The following is a 15,122-nucleotide window of genomic DNA, read 5'->3' as shown; positions in this document are numbered from 1 at the left end:
TATCAAATTCTCTAATTTTCTGCAGCTGACTTTGGCTTTTTGAAGGAATATCTTATCTAATATGCTAGCCTGGACTAGAATTTTTAAATCCTATGCACTTTTAAATGAATTCCTTTGCTGTATTGTAACTGTATCATCAAAATTACCACTAGAGCATTGCCCAGCTTAATAAATACCCTTGCCTTTGTTAGCAGTAAACCTGATGAAGCTCAACGGTATGTGTAATGTTCTGAGCTTGAGCTGCCAACTAACTAAAAAAGATCAGGGTATTTCAAGCTCAAATGTTATTTCTAAACCTGAACAAACTCTGAACACAACATGTAGGTCAAAAGCAGTGCAGATACACCTGTGTCAAAAGGAGGTTAATCAGAGAGAGATGAGTCTCCCTAGCTAGACAATAAAATTAGGGTCAGCAGCAGCAAGCAAGATCAAGGAAAAGAGGTGTAAGTAACATGGCTACAAAAAATAGGACTGAACAAGAGGCAAAGACCAATCACATTCATGATTTATATGTGAAGCCTGGACCCCATTTGTTGTCAGTGGCATAGGTAGAGAAGAGAAGATGTTAATAAGAACTGCAACACAAAGTAGATTGTGTTCATACAAATCGAAGATCTATACCTAGTTCTGAAAGCCTACAGCCCAGTTATCAAAGCTGACCTATTAGGAAACCTTTGATCATTGCTCATATTTTAACATCTTAGTAATTAAAGAGATCCAATAGCCCTAGATGCTTATGAACTCACTCTAGTTAAGCCTTTGCAGCCGAAAAGAGAGGAGCAATGTACATCAGAAAGCCAAAAAAAAAAATGGTAGAGCTATTGAAATCCAGGCTAAGCAGCTTCAGTAGAAGCATAATACATGGGTAACATATGCCATTTCTTGCTTGCCTACACCCACGGCAGGCATCAGCAGTCAACCACAGCATGCTTTCCCACTGAACCCAGATGCAGTCTCAACATCTCCCTTGCCTCACACTTCATGCATGTTTACTAATTGATTAGAATTGGCATTCCATTGGAATTGAAGTCATTTCAATATCCTTGAGTTGCCCTTTCCTTTTCAGTCCTTTGCTGTTAAGTTCTCATGGAAATTTTTAAAGGAATGTCATTATCTTCTGCAGGCAGACGGCTGTAGATTCCATCCCTACTACTTGTGGGAAGAAGGTGCCTTGCAAACATCAGAAGCACTATGGAAATTCTGCTGACTTATGAGCACTTTCATGGGCCAAATTTTTTTGTTTTTTTTTTTTTTTTTGATCTTATCTAGAAGACAGTTCTCCAGATAAATTTCTTTGAATATTCCCAAAGTGTCCTGAGTTAAACTTTTGTTTAAGTGGAATCTGGAGGCAAACACACAGCGCTTTCACTTACATTCCCTCAGAAATCCCGGAGGGCTGTTGCCAGAGTTTGGGTATTGAGTGGAACAGTCTCCTGAGTCTGTGAGCTCAAACACAGTTCTTTTAAGAGTGGAAATGGAACTGGGCACAATTAGGCAGAAAACGATATCTTTTAAGGAAAAATAAGCTCTATGCAGGCTGCAGTCCAACTTCAGTTAAAAAAAATAAAAGGAAGAAAAGCCTTTACCCTTGGACAGAGAAAGTGACCTTCATTGGATACAGCAAAAAGTAATGCTTTTAAGAATTCTGTCTCCTCTGGATTTTTTTTTCTCTCATGGAAGAATTAAAATCAACATACATTTTAAAATCTTAGAAGTTCACTAGAGCAATTGACCAAGTATTTTTAAGCATACATATTCTAAATTTAACTGAATCAATCCCACAGATAAAAACACTTACCAAATATTCCCACAAATCAAAGATTTTGATGTTGATTTTTTTTATATTTGATTTTATATGTTTTAGACACATTTTGTCCCAGTATTTCCCAAGTCATTGTTTAATCTTCTGATAGGTAATATGATGATGCTTCTTCGTTTACATTCTCTCTCTGTTTAATTTTTCAGTTGACCGTGGGATTACCTTTAAATTTCGACAGTTGTCTCACTAATGAGGGAAATTCCATAACAACCTAGAATTTTAGAGAATTTAATGCCAATCTGCCAATCTTACCAAAACTACTGAATGTATTTAAAAAGTGAAAGAGAGAGAGAGAGAGAGAGAGAGAGAGAGAGAGAGAGAGAGAGAGAGAAAGACTCACTTGAAAGAAACTCCCAAGTGTTTTGAGTTCAATAGCCATCCAACCAAGTTGAATGAAATTGAATGCGATGGGAGATTTGAGGCCAAAAAGCAATAAAGACTCGTGTGTGCTTGTTCGTAAGGAGTTGTACCTCCAGCCTGCTGATTGCTGTCATTCCCATAACCTCTGAAAAAATGCACACCACAGACTGCAGCTCTGAGTTCACTTCTACCTCTGTGACACAGCATTTTTTCCCCCTTTTCCAGCTCTTATTCAGCGGTTTAATACTTGAAAAACCACCCCCTGCTTGACTGGTTCATATAGATAAGACCTCTAGCCTGCTTTGGACAAGAAGAGTTTTTTTAAAAATTAATTCTCAAGATTGTGATTACAGCCTCAGGAACTGTTTGCATTTCTGGTAATATGGCAATTTTGAGGAGCAAAAAAGGCATTTGTGTCATTAGTACAAAATTACACAGAAATTATTTATCATGTAGTACTTCAAAATCATCCAGAAAAGAGTTGAACTAGTAAATTCTAGAGTTCTCCATATTTAGAATTAGTGAAAGGACCAGAAATTGGTCTGGGAGGGGACGTGTCTGTGTCTGTCTGTTTTCCTGTAACACAAGCAGGCTGACACAAGTGTTGCCGTTTTCTGCATGATTTCCATCTTCACACAAACACACAACAAAAGGAGGCTGTTTCTTTTGGAAAGAAATGCTCTGGAAAAATTTCTATAATGCAAAGAACTGTTCACACAAGAGTTTACTCCAAAAGATTTTATTCCTACGACTTTACAATTTAATGCAGATGTGTCCGGATGACGAGACTACAACAGCCACCAAACAAAACAAAGCCAGTTTCATCTCCATCAGGCATATGAGAAAAGAAACTGAAGCTCCCATGAGATGGATTTAAACAAAACATCAGGCCCCACTTTAGGCCATTAGATGTTTTCAGATGGTGAAGCAGAGGGTACCAGTATGAAGAGAAATCCACAATCACAAGTGCTTTAGAGTAAGGATTTGTTTTTTAATTTTTAAATTGTTCAAACATTTCTCATGCAAACTAGAAAAGTACTTAAATTTGATACAAGCAATAAAGTGCTTTCTTAAGCAAACCTCAAGATTTGATTTATCTAGAAAAGAAAGTGAAGTGAAGGTATGTTACCATGCACGTGCCTCTCTGTCAGATCACACAAGGATCCGCTGGGTAAGCTGGACGTCAGGATCCATCTATCCTTTTTTCTGCTCTGACATGAAGTTGACTGGAAATTGCTCTTTACAAATAAATTAAAGCCACTAAAAAAATGAATTGAAGAGCTTGTGATGTGTTTTGAAAGTTCAAGCATGCTTGTGCATTTTAGCAGACCTCTAGAATTTGCTGAGGCTCGCATGCTGTCTGCTAGAGCCTACCATGGAACACTGGGACGCGATGTGTATGAACGTTAACATTGCTGTAATTTTAAGAATGGCAGTTTACTGTCTGAGCACCAACAGAGATGTCTGCTTTTGTCAGAAACTTTTGATTACTGCTACTTTTATTTTAAAACATTATGGTCCATTGGACTTCACCGTTATTAATGATCATATATAAGCTGCTTGCCTATGCATATAAGTATATAATTACAACATCAATTATTCTTTAAAATTCTAATAATTTTATATACTAGACACATGCATTCACTACAGTTAGAAAAATAATTATCTACATATGTCTATAGCAAAAGTGATAAATAATATAGTGAGAAGAATGAAAAAGTGTCTGCCCTGGAATATAATTATGATGCTTCCTTTCCATTTGTCCTTCTTTGTCACAGTCTTTGTCTAAGTAAACTCTGCTTCAAAAAAAATCCCAGAAGGATATATGAGGAAATGTCAGACAAACTAGACAACTTCTAGGAGAATTGGAATCTCTATTTTATGATTCCAACTCCATATCATGGGCGTCCTTCCCATCAGAGTAGAGATGAGTCAAGACGACAGTATGTGACTTTACAGGAAAATTCTTGACACTACAGCCCTCTCTTGAGAAGAGCGCTTTCTGGAGCAGATGACTCAGTTACCATGGGAAAACTGAAATCAGAGATTCAATGCTTCAAACACTGCCCCACAGGCCCCATTAGGAAGTATGGGAGACTAGGAAGAAAGGGGAAATACCAAAGGTGAGAACTAACGTGACAGGTGTGTCGCCCACTTCTGACGGCACGGGCAGTCAAGGTGGAAACTACTAGAGAAATCCCAGAAGATGCAGGATTCATGGAGGCACAGAAATGAGAGAAGGGTAGAAGGGCTAGCATGGACACACAAGTGAAAAATGGAGTGCTTGGTATTTTAACATACAAAGTAGTGAGAGAAAAGTACTGTAAGGCAAACTGTGAGATATTCACCTGAAATCTTCCAAGTTTGTTGAAGGAGTGGAGGGCTGCGTCCCACCACTCGGCTCCTGGCTTACCTGAAATAATTACACGGAAACTGTATTCATTTAAATACTGTCTAACCCATTATATCTAGCCTCTTCTTGGCTAACTCTCACATCTTAATTAGCACACTCCTAATAATCTGTATATCACCACGAGGTCGTGACTTACTGGGAAGATTCTAACCCATGTCCATCTCGGGCTGGAGCTTCATGGCATCTGCCTGACTCTGCTTTCTTTCTCCCAGCATTCTGTTCAGTCTACTCCACCTATCTGAATTCTGCCCTATCAAAAAGCCAAGGCAGTTTCTTTATTAACCAATGAAAGTAACACATAGACAGAAGGCCCACCTACTCCACAAGTTATCAGCAGTTCACTGTTTGAGGAAAGAGTCAGTTTTTTTTTAAGGTTGTGGCTCCTGGTGGGTTGACTGTGATCCAGGGGATGGCTAAATATTCAAGAGTGTAGGGCTAGTACTAACTGTAATTGATGGATTTCTTAAAAAAGCAGACAGAAAGGTGAGTGAGTTTGCATGAAGGAATGTATGTGGGAAGAGTAGGAGAGGGGCAATGTGGTCAAAATACATACTACAAAATTCTCAAAGAACTAATAAAAATGAGAAAAATAAAGTATTAACTAAAATCAACATAATTTCCCTGTAAAATGAAAATTTACCAAAAATGTTAAAGGATGGATTTTACTATGTATTTATAGACTTGGAAAATATTTTTACAAACGCCATGCCAAGCTGCCTGTGTTTGTGCTTTCATTGCTTATTGCACATATTTCTTGTTTTATCACGGGATATTTTACATCTCAAATAACATCTACTACTGGATCTAGTCCACAAAATTCTTCAGTAAGTGTTCTGACAATAGTCAGAGCTTGTAATGCACAATTTGTGTTGGTTTGAATGAGAATTCCACTCCCCATAGGCGCATATATTAACTTGCTTAGTTCCCAGTTGACAAACTATTTGGGAAGGATTATGAGGTGTGGCCTTGTTGGAATAGGTGTGGCCATATCAGCAGAAATGTGTCACTGGGGTGTCCTTTGAGATTTCAAAAGTCAGGTCCAATCTCTCTCTGTCTCTGTCTGTCTGTCTGTCTGTCTGTCTGTCTCTCTCTCTCTCTCTCTCTCTGTCTGTGTGTGTGTGTGTGTGTGTGTGTGTGTGTGTGTGTGTGTGTCCAGGCCCCTCTCTCTCTCTCTCTCTCTCTCTCTCTCTTTCTGTGTGTCTCTGTCTCTCTGTGTGTCTCTCTCTGTCTTCTCTGTGTCCCCCTCTGTTTCTCTGTAAAACTTCCAGTCCAGCTACTACTACAACACCATGCCAGCCTGGGTGCTACCATGCTCTCTATCATGATGATAATTTACAAATCCTCTAAAACTGTAAGCAAGACCCAGTTAAATACTTTCTCTTATAAGAGATGCCTTGGTCATGCTGTCTTAGCACAGAAATAGAATAGAAAATAAGACACAAACATTTCACACACAGAATGCTTTTTACAATATTCTTTTCTAAAATTAGGTGTTGAGTTAAGTTCAACTGAGTACTAGAAGAAAAGTTTACTGGAAAATAAACTGGTTTATAAATCTTCATTATTTTCAAAACACTTACTTATGGATGTTGTGACCAGTACTAGATGTTATTACACATAAAAAGTATCCCCTGGAGAGGGGTGGGGAGAAAGAGTTTTGTGAAAAGGCAATGAAATCACAAATACAGGCAGTTTGGCATGGCATTTGCAAATATATATATTTTTTCCAAGTGTATAAATGCATAGGAAATCCACTCTTTAAAATATTTTGATGAACACAAGACCTAGATGCATAATGTCACGTGAGATAGAATCTATTATTATATTACTTCCGTGTGATGCTACTGAACTACCATCAGTCAGCTTTACAATATAAGTTGTGCTAGAAAAAGTTAATAATATATTTTCTCTAAACTCTTCTGTAAGAGTCAGGGGAGGGAAATATTTGCTAACCTACCCATCTGGGTTTCTCTATCACTGTAAACAATCTGATGAAGGTATATATTAAATTTACAGCCATAATGTAAGATATCCAGGGCAAGATATCTAATTCCACAGAAGCAAAGGGTTGTAGGACCTAAATTATCTGCAGTGACTGTCTAGGCTGATAAATGCAACAGATAATTTCCAACCTCTGTAGTTCACTTTGTCAGCGTAGCTATGACTGTGTTTGGAGAGTCCCGCAAAAGGCTTTAAATTGACTCATTTGTAATATACAGCAGATGGTTCTTCCCATTTGTTACTGGGTGTTGCTCTATACCCTCTCATAACTCCAGCCTTTGGACAGCAATATGAGCATTTTTCACCAAGTTGCCTCCACTTTATAGATAATACTTTGTAGTTACTGCCTACCAATATAAAGAGCAATTTCAGTAATTTTGGAGAATTATCCACATAGCAGTTTGTAATATCATGTTAACACACCAAACTCAAAATGAGTTTGAACTATTTTTAACTAGCTATGAAAACTTATCCTAAGATTTTAAAAGAAATGATATTTCCCCTAATAGCACATTGGTCATTATATTTAATGAGGACATATTTATTATGGTTCCTACAAAGTCAACTTTCTTAGCAATTATAAATTGGTTATAATTTATAAAAGTTGGTCTCAGTTAGAAATGAACTTTCTAGAGCTGAGTTAGCCTATTTTTAACGTCTGTGCATCATTGTTTTCAAAACTCTTGACTAAATACTGCAAACTTTTGAGGATAAAAGGAATTGTCAAGAAACAAGTCAAGAAACAAGCCCTGTGTAAGATTTGTGTCTGTGCACTGGCATGTCACAAATATAGGCTTAAAATTAATTCTGTGATCAAAAAGGCAGTGACAACCAAGTGCATAAATAATTTTAAAGTCATTTCGCATCAATGCTTCTAAAACTAAAGCCATGAACTTTTTATCTACTACTCATTTCTTTCACCTGTTCTTCAAACAAAGACGGCACAAGGCAACTAGGACAACTTACTGGGTTTACTTTAAATTTGTCAAGAATTAGAATGCATGTGGCCTTGACCAATCTCATTAGAGTAACGATAGCAAGACGTAGAAGGCTTTCGACATCCTAGCCCCATATGGGGTCTGGCTCCAAGGGGAAATGTAGCCCTTTATAAAATAACCAGAGTAGAAAACAATGGCCCCTCTGTCCTCTCAGACCATGCTCAAATCTCTGCTGAACGTAAGCAGTCTAGTTTGGAATTTTTATTCTTTATTTATCCAGAACACACTCATTTGCATTTCTATTCTCTCAAGTACACGAGGCTTTTCATACCACTCAAAAATATAGTTGAATTATCTTGATGGAATCTACGTGTCAGTTTTTGATATATGAATAGAATCATTTCCGGCCCCATTTCTTTGTATATATACAAAAGATCTCATTCGATTGCAGGAAGTGGAAGTTCTAGCTTAACTACCCACTTTTTAATACTATTAACAGAAATTGCATTTTTCCTTTGATGGTTCTTTTTTAAAAAAAGAATTTGTTGTGTAATTTGGGTCTTCATATTTCTTCTTATATTATCAAGGAACTATACACAAATGTTCCGATGCTTCCCACCTGGTTGGATTACTAAGAACCAATACTGGAGCTGATATTTTGTCTACAGATAGTTGACATCAAAGAGAGTACCACACTAGTGATATTTGTATTTGTACTTTTCATTTCCTTTTACTGTGAAAACCCTTTGCAGAAATATTAGCAAGTTACGAAGCCATCACATCCTTTGCTTTACATTTCCTTGGCTTTGATTCAGCAAAGAAACTGTAGCTGCTATGTTTAAAAATAAGACCAACTTCTGAACACCCTAATGATCCTCGTTGTCATGGTCTCTCATTTTGACTCTGGCAATTATTCTCATATGTACCCGAGATAAGCTCACCAGTCTAGACGCTGTTTCTTCCTTGTCCTTCGCTTTTGCAAAAGTACTTTATGCCCATGCAGTGCCTTTCATCCACCGACCTCAAAGTGGTTCCTTTCTCTAATATGCCTTTATATTCTCTAGAGAACCAAAAAGGCTTTTTTTTATTGTAACTCTAGCCTTCTTTCATAGGTGAAATCTGGTCTGGTTGCTAAGAAGCATGGATTTGAATATACTCTGTAGCAGCGTCTTCCTTCTGCTTTTAAAATGGTTATTCTTTTTAATCCATTGAAGTGCATTTGACTATCATTTTTAAAAATCTCCTTTAAAAGTCAAAATGCAACTCTCTGAAAACCAATGAATCTCATTGCCACGGTATGGTAGGTCTCCTGCTTCCAGATCTATAATCATTTCTTCAGTGTCAGTAATAAAATGCTTCAGTAACCTCTCCCAGCCCCTTGGCAATCTGCCTAATAGTGTCAGGCCATTCTCCCCTGAAATCCTATGACTCAAAGAGCCAAGAGTGATGGTGCTGCTGCCATGGCAACTTGGAGCATTGAAGGCCTGGAAGTCTTGTCGGTTTTACATGAGATATTAGCTAAAGAGTATATGCTACAGACTTGAGGTTTAGTTCATTACAGATGTCAATTTTGTACCTATTTTCTCCTCCTTTATAGACTTATGTGTGGTGTGTATGTGTGTGTGTGTGTGTGTGTGTGATTTTTATTTCTGACTTAACTAGTGATTATTTACCCTTCCTCACTTATCAAGTGATTATTATTCAAGATTACATGAGTCCCAGTTACCTAAGCAATTGAGCTACCTACGGCATATGAAATTCTACAGAAATATAAAACTGTATTCATCCTTTCATATCAACCGGTTCACTCATACATATACATATTATTAGCCTATGTATATCAAGCACTCAAAGAATCTTGAGATCACTATCTAGCTATACTAGGTAAATAGAAGAAAACGGCGGAGCCATAAAGTCAAAAGTATGTAAATAGGATGGACGTAGAATCATTTTGACCATTTGAGAGAAAAGACCAGGAAAGATAGTTTGAAATGGTTATGTGAAGTATAAGTAAAGTTTAGTAGGCATGGTATGATATGAAAATGGCCTTGAGAATAAGAAGATGTAAATAAAGTTTGTAATAAAGAAAATATTATATCTACATAATTTCTATGTTGTTCTTATTAAAGCATAAAATCTAAACAGATCATTCCAGAAAGAAGTAATGGAAGAAACTATTAGGAACTAGTTCATAGAGGACCATATGCATCATGGGGCTTTCCAAGTTGGTTAAAGAATTCATCAGTTTTCTATGACCTAAAGCATCAAACTGTGTATACCAGCACCAAGACCTGTGCTATCTCTATTAGACCTTTAATGCATCACATAAAGAAAGAGAATGGAAACTTGAGTGCTTGTTAAAGTCACGAAGCCCAAGCAGCAGCCTGGCATGTTACTTCAGCCAAAAGCAAGACCTAGAGAAAGCGCGGCATCATGAGGTGCTAAGGTGTGGGGAGACTGGGGGAAGAACACTTTAACAATGATCAGAAGCTAGTAAAACAACAAAATTTATGCCCATTTTACTTTTTATTTCATGTCTTTTTGGCTTTCATTACAACTGGATTTTATTTAGTTAAAAAAAGACAAATGTTACAAAAATTAGTCTCTGGACTAGAGAGATGTCTCAGCAGTTAAGAACATTTGTTACTCTTATAGAGGACCCAGGCTTGCTTTCCAACACTCATATGGAGCCCAATAACCACGTGTCACTCCAGTTTCAGGGGATCTAATGCTCTCTTCTGGCCTCTGTGGGCACTAATAAGGCACATGGTGCACATACATACATACACAAAGCAAAACATTCATATATATATAACAAATAAACCCTTTAAATAATGCACAAGATTTTAACAAAGTTATTACTCCCACTAAAGACAAACATTGAAAGATATACAAGCTATTAATTGCATCAGTCATACGGAATCAAATCCCAAGAAATTCAGGGAGGATACCAGGACTTCTCTTCCTCTTTATAGGACTGGTTTTCCTCTCCTTGCTACTGAAGTCTATGTGCTCAAAGGGAAAGATATCCTCTAGCAAAGATTCAAAGAAAGAATCAAACATGAGAACTAACCGCACCTTGAATTTCCCATAGCCCTAAATGAACCAAAGCAAAGTTCGCCTACCACAGATTAGAGAACTGATTTTCAGGCCAAAAGATGATTATGTAACTAATTGAAGGTCACAGACAAAGTCAGTCACCTCAGGATCAGAGGCCAGGCCTCTGACTCATTGTTCTAAACCCTCATTATGTCATTTACTTGAAGGAATGCCGTGGGTTAATCTGCAAATGCACTTTCACAAAATGCTTCCCGAAACCTTCAGACTGACATTGCTCAGGACTAGCAGAAGATGCCTGAATCACAAAGAGGATTTGAGGCTTTTTGTCTTTTTTGTGATAATTGAGATCTGAAGGCTTTGCTAAGAGACTTGGTGAGAATCCAGTTTGTGCTCAAGCCTCTGGCAAATGTTCTGAGATATTGGGAAACACAGAGTTAAGAAGACTAGGTGGATTCCTAATGGAACACCTCCCTCTTCAGATCTGCAATCATGTACTTCAGTCTTCTTGGGACCATTCCATACATGTCCTCCAGCCTCTAACAGCTCTGCCAGGAGTTGGCCAGAGAAGTATTTGCCATTCAAGACTAGTGACTCAAACAGAATACCAGCTGTACTTTTTCTGCATATTTAGACCTAATAAAGCATAGAGAAGTTTATAATAAAGCAAAAATACAAGGTTGGACTTGGTCTCCTCCTAACTTCTTACTAGAAATACTTACAAATGCATAGCAACTTGTTAGGACAGTTTCTCATTTTTTTAAAAAAAAAAATTGGAAATCAAAATAAGAGTGTAACATGAGGGCCGGCTTATTGGGGTTTCTGTCCCGCCTGGTACCCCACAACCAGCAACTGACAAGGAAAATCAAACACAAGACTCCATAAGATTATAAACTGATTGGCCCATTAGGTCAGGCTACTTATTAGCTCTTATAATTTATGTTACCCCATTATCCTTATCTACATTAGCCACATGGCTCTGTACCTTTCTCAGTTGGGCAAGTTACATGCTTCCTCTTCTGTGGTCTGCGTAGGAGTGACTGAGAAAGCTTCTGCTTCCAGAATACTCCCAGTCTCTTTGCTCCACCCCTACTTCCTGTCTGGCTTTCCCGCCTATACTGCCTGCCTGGCCAATCAGCGTTTTATTAAAATATGATTGACAGATACAGACAATTCTCCCACACCATTTCCCTCTTTTTTTTTTAAACAAAGGAAAATACCCATAGTCCATTTGTTGGGAATGTGGGCGTAGTATTCCAAGCTACTTCCTGCTGTTTGGGGGCGCTGATGATCTTATGGGGACCTAAAGAAAATTTAGAGTTATAATCAAGTCCTGATTGGAGTATCCTGTGAGTCTTGATCATCTCAGGCAGCAGTCTTGAATCTCTTCTGGATGTAGAACTCTGTCATCTGGGCCATCTGTTCCTATCGAAGATTTCTCAGGTGGTCTTCCTTTTTCGAACCTGATTTATCTTAACTCAGAATGTATCCACAGCCTCTCATTTTCTGTGGAAACAAAAGCAAAATCTCTTCTCCAAAGTAACATACCTTTTGACTCCAATTTTGAAGCCAAGGTATTTTCAAAATATCTATCTTGGGTTAGTTCAGCAGCATTTATAAACAAAAGTCTTTTAGCAGCTGTTGCTCCTTCCTCAGCAATCAAACAATTCAAAGAGAGCATAATAGCATATAGTATCAAGATTCTCTGTGTATTTTCCATCTTTATTTTAACCTCTATTTCTTTTATTTTTACTTTTATTTTTTGAGACAGGTTCTCTGTATATCTTTGTCCTGGAATAACTCTGTAGACCAGGCTGTCCTTGAACTCACAGAGATCCACCTGTCTCCGTTTCCCCAGTGCTAGGATTAAAGGTGTGTGCTACCACACCTTGAACTCAGAGATCTGTCTGTCTCTGCCTTCCAGGCATTGGGATTAAAAGTGTGTACTACCACACCCTACTTCTCTCTTTCTTTCTTTTTATTTTTAATGACTTTAACCTTTAGCCTGCATATATTTTTAACACACTGTAAACTATTTAGAGGTTTTTTTCTGTCTTTGAATCTCTCTTTACTGTATAAGAGCATCATTTTACTCCTCAGTAAAGGTATGATTTTTTCAAAATGTTGTATTTTTGTGTACTAATAGCCTAATAACTTAATTATAAATCAGTGAGACTCCAGAGCAGGAGAGAAAATATTTCTATTTCTATATAGGTGTCAGTGGTAAAAACAGCAGTGCACTCAAACCTTACACCCTGCATAGTAACAAAGTGACAGGAAATGACATATAGCTGGGATTAGTACAGTCCTGACTATATCTATTGTTTTGAATAGCATAAAGACCAGTACAATACATGTTGGAAGAATGTTAGCTATCCCTGTGTTAAGCATGAATATTTTTTAAAGGAGTTATGTTGAAATTTTATGAAAGAAAAACTTCCCTGGTTTGCTTTTGACCTGTCTGCTCTGGCATTTTTCTAGTAATATCAGAACCACCTGAGTCAATGATAGCCAGTGTGCATACTCTGTAGAAGTTTCCTCCCACTGGGACCAAATCAATAATATTACTACTGTAGTGGTGGACACCAGTTTTAGCCAATGTGACATAGTTTTCTCTTTCAGATTTGCTCAAATCTTGGCAGTTGGTGAGGATAACCAATTTCACTTTGCCCTGTATGATCATCTTCAAACTCTGCATCCCAGCACACACTTTCAACTTCCTGTAACAAGTTAGAGCCTCACATTGATCCACTCCAGCAACTTTTTCATCTTCTCTGGGACCATTTTCCTGCCTTAGGTGTGGGGTAGCCACCGAACAAGAGTAGTTGTCAAGGTGGCCAGGGAGTAGGAAAAAGTTAAGCCTGGATTTTTATTTAAAAAAAAATAATTGAATCCCATGACTTTTTTATGACACAGAAGCCATGACAAGAATCTACGTTTTCCTTCCTCCTCAAATCAGCAGTCCCTCTTCTTGGTACAGCCCTGTGTCTCCTCCATAGGTCACTATGACAGTCTTTTAAACAAACCTCTCACGCAAGTTAAAAATACCCTCATGAGTAATCTCCAGGGCCTTTTGTCTATGCTGCACTTGTCTGTCTTTTTATGTTGATGATCTCTACTCAGCTTCAAAATGTTACTAGTCTGCCTACCATGCACAGTGTATCCCCTCCACTTCTTTATATGATGTTACTCCTGCATTGTCCTTCTGATTTGGCCTGTTTGTCTGCTTTGTTGGCGGCAAGCTGTTCCTCTCATCACCTGGAGGCACTCTTACAGGCCATTCTCAGTTTGCCCATATTACTCTTCTACATGTAGAAATTTAGCCATCCACCTCTACGGCTGACCACCAAAGTCGTGTCTCTAGCCTAGATCCCGAGAGTCTTCCTCCAGTGAGTACTCTACTGGGACGCCCTTTGGGAACTAAACACTTGTAAAACGGAACACATTTCTCCCCAAGCTCTTTCTCGAAAGCCTTTCCTGTCTCCATTCAGAGTGTGTCCACATCCACTCTGCGAGGCCCCAACGTTAAGGAACTCCTCTGATAGTTGAACAACTCACCCGCTGATGCCAATTATCCTAGCAACATCTGCTCCTTCTTTACCACTCACACTGCTCTGCTTTAGGCTCCAGTGCCTGACCTATTTCTTCCATTCCCTCTAGCTCAGTTGTTATGATAAAAGCGTTCAGCACATGGGAAAATTGGAAGAAGAGCACAACGCTCTGATGAACATCCGTACAGGCTATATTCAGTAATCTTTAAAATTATGTCAAATTTGATTTTTGTGTATCCTGATGAGGCTACAGGTATAGAAAATGACATAGAACTGAGTACAGTTAGAATTGGTCATACACATACCAACATAGTGCTATTGCTTGGAACTCAAGATCTTCTAAAGGTTCATGTGTTGTAGACCTGGTCCCCAGTGAGGAAATACTGAGGGATGGTTAATCTTTGACTGGTGAGGCTTACAGAATGTTCCTTAAATCAGTGGAATGTATCATGAAATGGCTTATTGGATCCCTGTCTCTTTCTGTCCCTTTTTATTCATATACAAACAAACACATACACACACAAAAAAAAAAAAAAAACCACTTTGCAGGACAATTTGAAATAATGGGGTAGATATGATGCTTATAGGCAAATAATCATAAGAAAATAATTGTCTTCCATTCCCCCCAAATGTTATCATAGCTAAAAATAATGAGAATAAAACTTTTCTAATAGAATCTCAAAACTAGCCATCAGTCAAATATTCTCAGTGATACACAAAATGGCTGCATAGCTTTTTAAACTATGATGCAGTCACATCTTACAAATTGTGGTGATATCTAATCATTTCATTTCTTTGACTATATTGTGTCTGCCCCTCCCCACATTGGTCATGACAGTTCACTCTGTCTACGAGAATGTCCAAAAATTTAAATTTGTCTGTTTCCTTAAAGATGGTTTTTCACATTCCTCTTCCCCTCATAATTGGTGGGCATCTGATCAATTATAATTACTCTTTAGTTTGTGTTGCTCATTCCTCCGAAA

At 38.0% G+C, this 15,122-nt stretch overlaps 1 protein-coding gene and 1 pseudogene across 1 annotated transcript in view; both read right to left on the bottom strand.

Annotated features, from left to right (window-relative positions):
• Nxph1 (neurexophilin 1) overlaps positions 1-15,122 on the bottom strand; it is a 300,334-nt gene that overhangs the window by 91,619 nt on the left and 193,593 nt on the right. The gene's annotated exons all lie outside the window — the stretch shown is intronic.
• LOC148117821 (large ribosomal subunit protein eL30 pseudogene) lies at positions 13,011-13,357 on the bottom strand (annotated as a pseudogene).

Source organism: Myodes glareolus, chromosome 25, assembly GCF_982192425.1.
Source record: "Myodes glareolus chromosome 25, mMyoGla1.1, whole genome shotgun sequence".
NCBI lineage: Eukaryota > Metazoa > Chordata > Mammalia > Rodentia > Cricetidae > Myodes > Myodes glareolus.
This window is presented reverse-complemented; position numbering and strand designations above follow the sequence as displayed.